This window comes from Cervus elaphus, chromosome 16 (assembly GCF_910594005.1).
Source record: "Cervus elaphus chromosome 16, mCerEla1.1, whole genome shotgun sequence".
Lineage (NCBI taxonomy): Eukaryota > Metazoa > Chordata > Mammalia > Artiodactyla > Cervidae > Cervus > Cervus elaphus.
Window position 1 is genome coordinate 41554596 of NC_057830.1, and position 8047 is coordinate 41562642.

Here is an 8047-nt window from a genome sequence, read left to right on the forward strand (position 1 = left end):
GGGCCTGATACTGGACTAGGGCCTGATGCTGGGGGGGAATGTCTGATGCTGGACTAGGGCCTGATGCTGGGGGAGAATGTCTGGTGCTGGACTAGGGCCTCATGCTGGGGGGAAACGACTGATGCTGGGGGGCAACCTCTGATGCTGGACTAGGGTCTGATGCTGGAGGAGTGCCTGATGCTGGGGGAGGATCTGATGCTGGACTAGGGCCTGATACTGGACTAGGGCCTGATGCTGGGGGGGAATGTCTGATGCTGGACTAGGGCCTGATGCTGGGCGAGGGTCTGATGCTGGAGGAGTGCCTGATGCTGGGCCAGGGTCTGATGTTGGACTAGGGCCTGATACTGGACTAGGGCCTGATGGTGGGGGGGAATGTCTGATGCTGGACCAGGGCCTGATGCTGGACTAGGGCCTGATGCTGGGGGGGAATGTCTGATGCTGGACTAGGGCCTGATGCTGGGCGAGGGTCTGATGCTGGAGGAGTGCCTGATGCTGGGGGAGGGTCTGATTCTGGGGGAGGGTCTGATGCTGGGGGAGGGCCTGATGCTGGACTGGGTCTGATGCTGGGGGGGAATGTCTGATGCTGGACTAGGGTCTGATGCTGGACTAGGGCCTCATGCTGGGGGAAATGACTGATGCTGGGGGGCAACCTCTGATGCTGGACTAGGGCCTGATGCTGGGCGAGGGTCTGATGCTGGAGGAGTGCCTGATGCTGGGGGAGGGTCTGATGCTGGGGGAGGGCCTGATGCTGGACTAGGGTCTGATGCTGGGGGGGAATGTCTGATGCTGGACTAGGGTCTGATGCTGGACTAGGGCCTCATGCTGGGGGAAATGACTGATGCTGGGGGGCAACCTCTGATGCTGACTAGGGCCTGATGCTGGGCGAAGGTCTGATGCTGGAGGAGTGCCTGATGCTGGGGGAGGGCCTGACTCTGGACTAGGATCTGATGCTGGGGGAGGGTCTGATGCTGGACTAGGGCCTCATGCTGGGGGAGGGTCTGACTCTGGAGGAGGGTCTGATGCTGGACTAGGGCCTGATGCTGGGGGAGGGTCTGACTCTGGAGGAGGGTCTGATGCTGGGGTAAGATCTGATGCTGGGGGAGGGTCTGACGTTGGACTAGGACCTGATGCTGGGGGAGGGTCTGATGCTGGGGGAAGGTATGATGCTAGGTAGGGTCTAATGCTGGACAAGGCCTGATGCTGAGACAGGGTGTGATGCTGGGCGAGGGTCTGATGCTGGGGGGGAATGTCTGATGCTGGACTAGGGTCTGATGCTGGACTAGGGCCTCATGCTGGGGGAAACGACTGATGCTGGGGGGCAACCTCTGATGCTGACTAGGGCCTGATGCTGGGCGAAGGTCTGATGCTGGACTAGGGCCTGATGCTGGGGGAGGGTCTGACTGTGGAGGAGGGTCTGATGCTGGGGTAAGATCTGATGCTGGGGGAGGGTCTGACATTGGACTAGGACCTGATGCTGGGGGAGGGTCTGATGCTGGGGGAAGGTATGATGCTAGGTAGGGTCTGATGCTGGACAAGGCCTGATGCTGAGACAGGGTGTGATGCTGGGCGAGGGTCTGATGCTGGGGGAAGGTCTGATGCTGGAATAGGGCCTGATGCTGGGGGAGGGTCTGACTCTGGAGGAGGGTGTGATGCTGGGGGAGGGTCTGATGCTGGGTAGGGTCTGATGCTGGACTAGGGCCTGATGCTTGGGGAGGGTCTGATGCTCTGGAAAGGTCTGATGCTGGACTAGGGCCTGATGCTGGGGGAAGGTCTGATGCTTGAGGAGGGCCTGATGCTGGACTAGGGTCTGATTCTGGGGGAGGGTCTGATGCTCTGGAAAGGTCTGATGCTAGACTAGGGCCTGATGCTGGGGGAAGGTCTGATGCTTGAGGAGGGCCTGATGCTGGACTAGGGTCTCATGCTGGGGGAGGGTCTGATGCTCTGGAAAGGTCTGATGCTAGACTAGGGCCTGATGCTGGGGGAAGGTCTGATGCTTGAGGAGGGCCTGATGCTGGACTAGGGTCTGATGCTGGGGGGAAGTCCTGATAATGGTGGGCAGCCTGCTCCCAGATACACAGAGTTGTGATTATAAATCTCTGTGAGAAAGCTTTTTTTCATACTTTCCTGACCACCTTGCTGTGTTCTTTTTTTCTGAAGCATAATTGCTGTGCAGTATCTGATTTCTGCCATACATCAATATGAATTAGCCATAGATGAACGTATGTCTCCTCCCTCTTGAATCTCCCTCCCACCTCCCCTTGCTACATTCTTGTTTCTATGGATATATGAATAATAAAGACTGTTGACTAAAATAACATAAAAAGCTCCCACACACAGGCGTGCACACGCACACTCCCTAGTGCATCATTCGGGTCCGCATCAGGGTTGCCCTCGGCCACCCCGCCCTGGGATCCACGGTGAGGCTTGACACCCGCACTTTGTTCCCATCCTCGGCCCGCTGCCCACGCCTCCGCAGCAGAGGGGCCCTGTCCCCGCAGATGCTGAAGTGATGGAGCCTCTTGTCTCCAGAGCCAAGAGCATGAATACCAGGTCGGTCGTCCTTTGGGGACATCTATGCTTCCGCCTTCTAGCCTTTCCATTGTATCCATCCGTTTCTCTTAACAATGTCCGATGACACGGGCTCCCATTACCAGCTCTGGTCTGTTCTCAGAGTACAGCTTACCCTTGGCACACTCTATTGGCAGTGGGAAATTTTCCTTCAGCACTTTATTGAAAGAAAGCAGTAATACTGTGATAAAAATAGTTCAAAAGTAGACTGTACGTACTTAGTCACATATTCAGGTAGTTCACCAAAGATTAGTAGAAAAACAGAATGGTAACAATGAATTGTACAAGTAAATTAAAGGTGGAACCCACATGTAAAGAGACGTGCCGTCTCTGTCTACTGAGATATCACTGCATAATAAATGACGCACTGTGATCTGAACGCATCTCTTGCTGGCTTTTTTAATGTGCTCCTGAAAGAGTAAAAGTTACATTTGCTGCTTATACAATCCAAAATGGCTATGTCGTCAAAATCTACAAATGTACGCCTAGGTCCATTCTTTAAACATGTTTACAGATAAAAAGATTGTTTACATAAGAAAACTAAGGCCTTTGTTAGAGCTACACTACGCTGTCTGTCTGTGGGACGTGGCTCCTTCACCGTCCAGCGCACCAGCTCTGCAGCGGGTGCAAGGCATCGCGATTGGTCCCCGAAGAGTCTCAGCGGAGAGAGGGACCCGGGTCCTCAGAGACCAGGTCACAGGAGAGATTGTCATAGTCGTCTTCTAGTCATGCTTTCAGCCCAGACTTCACTAGAAGCTCACATTCAACACCCAGTACTTTTAAATCGCTTCACTCTGCAGAGAAAAAGCATTTCTTGCTAGAAAAAGTACAGATTAGGTCAGTCGTTAAAATAGAACAATTGGTTGAAATTAAGTTCGCTCATTTCAGGGTGAGTGTTGGAGAGCTCAGTTACATTCTGGAAGGATAATGCACACCGTGTCATGATGATTTTACAATTGCAGGAAAACCCCTTCTCTCATGGTTTATCATTTAAAAATTAAACAAGAATAATTACAATAAATGCATCATTTACAAAAGCCCTATATTTGTTCATAGGATTTATACAGACAAGCATTACAGTACATTCATTTGAAAGACTAAAATCACGTATCAGAACATGAATTGATCTGAAAGGATATATATAGCCTGGCTATACAAGAAAAAGTAAGTATATAAATAAAGTCATAAGTTTACATAAATATAAGAAACATTAAATTTTAAAACATTTTCTCTATGGTATTCATGAATTTTTCACTAATTAAAAAGTCTGTAATAAAATACCTTAGGGGCCATACAACAACTTTAAACAGATTAAAGATCGCATCGAGTTCAAAATGTCTTTGTCGTATTCTGGACGCTGTATAATCACCTGTAGCATTAGTGCGGGGAAACTGGAAACACACACAGACGAGTCAGTCCTGGGGCGGCGGCAGCTGAAGGTGGCAGGAAGGAGGGGGAGGGCTGTTCCTTGTGGGGTGTCCACAGATTGCACCTCACCCCTCACTGATGAGCACTTAGGCCGTTTCCAAACACTTGTCACTGTTCTGGAGAAAACAATCATTGCCCAGCTCCTACTTAATTTCGTAGAATATGTTTCTAGAATTGGAGTGTAAACACCTGGTTTATTCATTCCATCCTCTGTTCATCCACCCAGCCAGCCAGCCAGCCATCTGTTCATCCATCCATCTACTCACTAATCCATCCTTCCATCCACTCACTAATTCATCCATCCATCCATCCACCCATCCATCCAGTCAGCCAGTCATCTGTCCATCCATCTACTATTATCTACTCACTAATCCATTCATCCACCCATCCATCCATCATCCGTCTATCAATCCATCCATCTATCCAACCACCCATCTGTCCATGCATCTGTCCAACCGCCCATCCATCCATCCACCTATCTAACCACCCATCAATCCATCCATCCACCCATCCACTCATTAATCCATCCACCCATCTGTTCACTTATCCACCCATCATCCATCTGTTCATTCATCCATCCATCCATGCATCTATACAAACTTCCTCCCTCCCTCCCCCGATCCCTTCCTTCCATCCTTCGTTCCTCAGTAGAACTTTACATTTTTGTGCAGATTGGTATCTTATTCCTCTTAAGTTTAATCATAGAGTATCTCTATTCCCCCCACAATCTTGCTCTTTTTGATTGCAGCCTTTCTCCACTGCGATTTCCAGGAATTACACTGATTCTTTTGCCAACAATAACTCTGGAGAGTTGTTAGCATCTGACTCCCTGACAGAGCTGTTCTATTATTACCATGTTTCAGCTGATACTTTTGTGTTTTTCAGGTAGGCCATTATATCATCTTCAATCACTGGCTAATTTATTTCCCTCTTTCAGCTATCACAATTATTATTGAATTTTCTTGTTCGATAGCATATTCTAGAACTTTCAGAGCATTGATAATTAACAGAGGTGATCACAGCATCCTTGACTTGTCCCTGACTTTAATGAGACCACTTGTGACACATCACTATTCAGTGTGATTTTGGCCCTTGGCTTGAAATAGATGTTTCCAACTCTGTTTCAAAGCTGTCCTTTTTGTTTTTTAAAGAGTTTTTTAGTGGGAAGATGTTCAGTTCTATCCAAATGAAGTGGGCGACAGAGGATGAGATGGTCAGCTAGCATCACAGACTCCATGGACATGAGCAAACTCTAGGAGATAGTGAAGAACAAGGAAGCCTGGGGTGCTGCAGTTCATGGGGTTGCAAAGAGTAAGAACGACTTAGCAATAGAACAATAATAACAACAGTGGGAAGATGTTGAGTTCTATCCAGTCTCTTCTTCAGCATCAAGTCAAGAAGACCACATGTGGGGTGGAATGTAGGAGGCCATGATTCTCCTGCCCTGGCCTGTAGCTGCCCCCTTTGCCACGCTACTTTGCAACATTTCCCGTCAAGAGACACAGCGTATTTCTGCAGCTTCTGGGCTGGCCTTGTGACTTGGCTTGGCCAACAGAAACAGGCAAAGTGACAAGCCTCACAGGGCCTTGAGAGCACTGCTCTCTGGCCACTTCCCTGTGAACAATCCCAGGCCAGCCTGCTGGAGGACAGGACTCCCATCATCATCCCTGCCAGCAGCCAGCTTGTCCATCATGAACCATGGCTACCCTTGAGCAGCCAAGCTCAGCTGACCCACCAGCTGACTGTGGATGCAGGACTGTCCCCACTGGAGATCGACCACACATCTAGCCCCAGTCAGCCCCCGACCCACAGCCTGATGAGAGATAATGGGTGGCTGTTTGCAGCCACTAAGTTCTGGGCGGTTCTCTGTGCAACAGTAGATAACCACAGAAAGGCTGTTCTCTTTTGGCCTGTTGAACATGAACTGATGTTTACTGTTGTGTCCTGGAAATCATAGAATGAGCCTATACGTGTGATTGGGCCCAATTTTTTGACATGCTGCCGAGTTGCCAAAAACTCAGCAAATGTGACCAGGCACTCTTTATCAGAATTGGCTGAGACTTTATAAAATCGAAGCCTCATTTTGTCTTATTGCTTCAAAAAATGATGCTACTGGGATTTCCCTGATGCTCCAGTGGCTAAGACCCCATGCTCCCAATGCAGAGGGCCTGGGTTTGATCCCTGCTTGGGGAATTAGATCCCACGTGCCATGACTAAAGATACCATGTGCTGTGACTGAAAGATCCAGCACGATGCAGCCAAGACTCAGCATGGCCAAGTAAATATTTAAAAACTGTGCTGGAGTCGACTTGTGGGAGAGGATGGGGTGTGGTCGCTGGGTTGCCCAGGATGCCGGGTTCCAGGTGTGAGATGCTTAGAAGAGAATGAGTGTGATCTCCAGAGTGAGGACACGGTGGCAGACACCCGGAAGTCTTAGGCCCTGTAGACACAGCCAGCTGAGGCCACTTTCTGACTGGGGAGGGGGGAGAGGGCTAGCAACAGTTGGTACCATCCCGTAGTTGGTCATAAAGTCTAAGCCGAAAGGAGCTCCCAGAATACTGCTGTCCCTGGAGTTTTGTTGTGGTGGTTTTAAGTTATGTCCTCAAGTTTTGGGGTATTCCTCTGCTCAGAAGGGAACCCAATCTCCTGCTCCTTAAGTATGGACCGAGCTTAGTGACTCGCTTCCAGTGAATAGAATAAGGCAGAAATGACAGCATGTAACTACTGAAAAGTGGGCCATCAGAGGCATTTCAGACTCTTCCTCACTCTCTCTCGCACTTCCTGCCCTGGGTGAAGACAGTTGCCATGCTGTGAGGACACTCAAGCAGCCTGAGGAGAGGTCCATGTGGTGAGGAGCTGAGGCTCCGCCAACAGCCCTGTGAGTGTGCTATCTTGCAGGCTGATCTTCCAGTCCCAGAACAACCTTCAGATACCTGCAGCCCTACATGACATCTTGACGATAACCTCACAAGGGACTCCCAAGCCAGAATTGCACAGCTAAGCCATTTCTGAATTTCTGACCCCACTGAAAGAACCTGAGATAATAAATACACATTATTTTAAGCCACTAGGTGCTGAGCTTGTTTGTTCCATAGCGCAAGCTAACTAATATACTTCTTATGGTGGCTCTGAGTGGTGAGTTCATCCATGTCAACTTGTTCTCTTTCATGGACTCAAGGTTCTGGCACAGTTTTCTCCACTCTAAGATCCCACTAGCACAGACCTCTTCGTTTACTGGATACCCTACTTAAAACGTATGCCAACCCTTTGCTTGATAAAGAGTGAGTTTGGGTTTCTGAGATTGGTGTTGTACCTGAGAAGCAGGTCTCTGACCAAGGCTCTTCTACAGACTCTGCAGGAGAAGACCTCAGAAGCTGCCTGACATCTGTCCTAACCGCCCTGCTGTTGGTCTCTCACCCTTGTGTAGGGTTTGGCGGCAAGCTCAACACAGGATACCCCGTGTAGACAGAAGCCATGTCACGGATAATTCCATGGTGGGATTACATGGTCAGTGAGAAAGCCGAGGTAGTTTGAAGCAGGGGTGGGTTCCAGCACTGTCCTCTCCTGATGTCTTAAAACCATCTCATGGGAGCTTCACACACGTGCCAGAGACAGGCACACACGATACATTTTTGGTAATGAAGCACTTGCACATGGCCAGCACCCAGGAGCCCCCTTCCTGACCCCCACGGGGAAACCACTACCCCGATTGTTGTCTGCTCACAACGCTTCACTCACCTGGTCCACTCTGTCCAACTGGACACCAAACTCGCCTCCAAACCCCCAGATGGAGTCAACCTGCAAGCAGCACTTGGACAGCTTTGACTGACACTCATGGCCGACAGCTGACTGAAACAGGGGCAAAAGTGAAGCATCAGACGCCCACCAGCATGGCCACACTGGACCCGCCCCCCGACCCTGAGGCAGCCTGAACTTCTGGTCGGCATGGGTGATGCAAACAAAATCACTCAACGTGGAAGCCGGCCCAGAGGGAGGTAACTCCACGGGGCATCACAACACCAGGGCCCCCCAGTCAGGTGTTTGAACCCTC

At 50.1% G+C, this 8047-nt stretch overlaps 1 long non-coding RNA gene across 1 annotated transcript; it reads right to left on the minus strand.

Annotated features, from left to right (window-relative positions):
• Window positions 1-2698: 2698 nt before the first annotated feature.
• On the minus strand, window positions 2699-7847 carry LOC122672957. The gene is made up of 2 exons (XR_006334531.1): window positions 7735-7847; window positions 2699-4164 (listed from the first exon to the last, which is right to left on the minus strand). It is a non-coding gene; the product is annotated as an uncharacterized LOC122672957 (long non-coding RNA).
• Window positions 7848-8047: the final 200 nt, after the last annotated feature.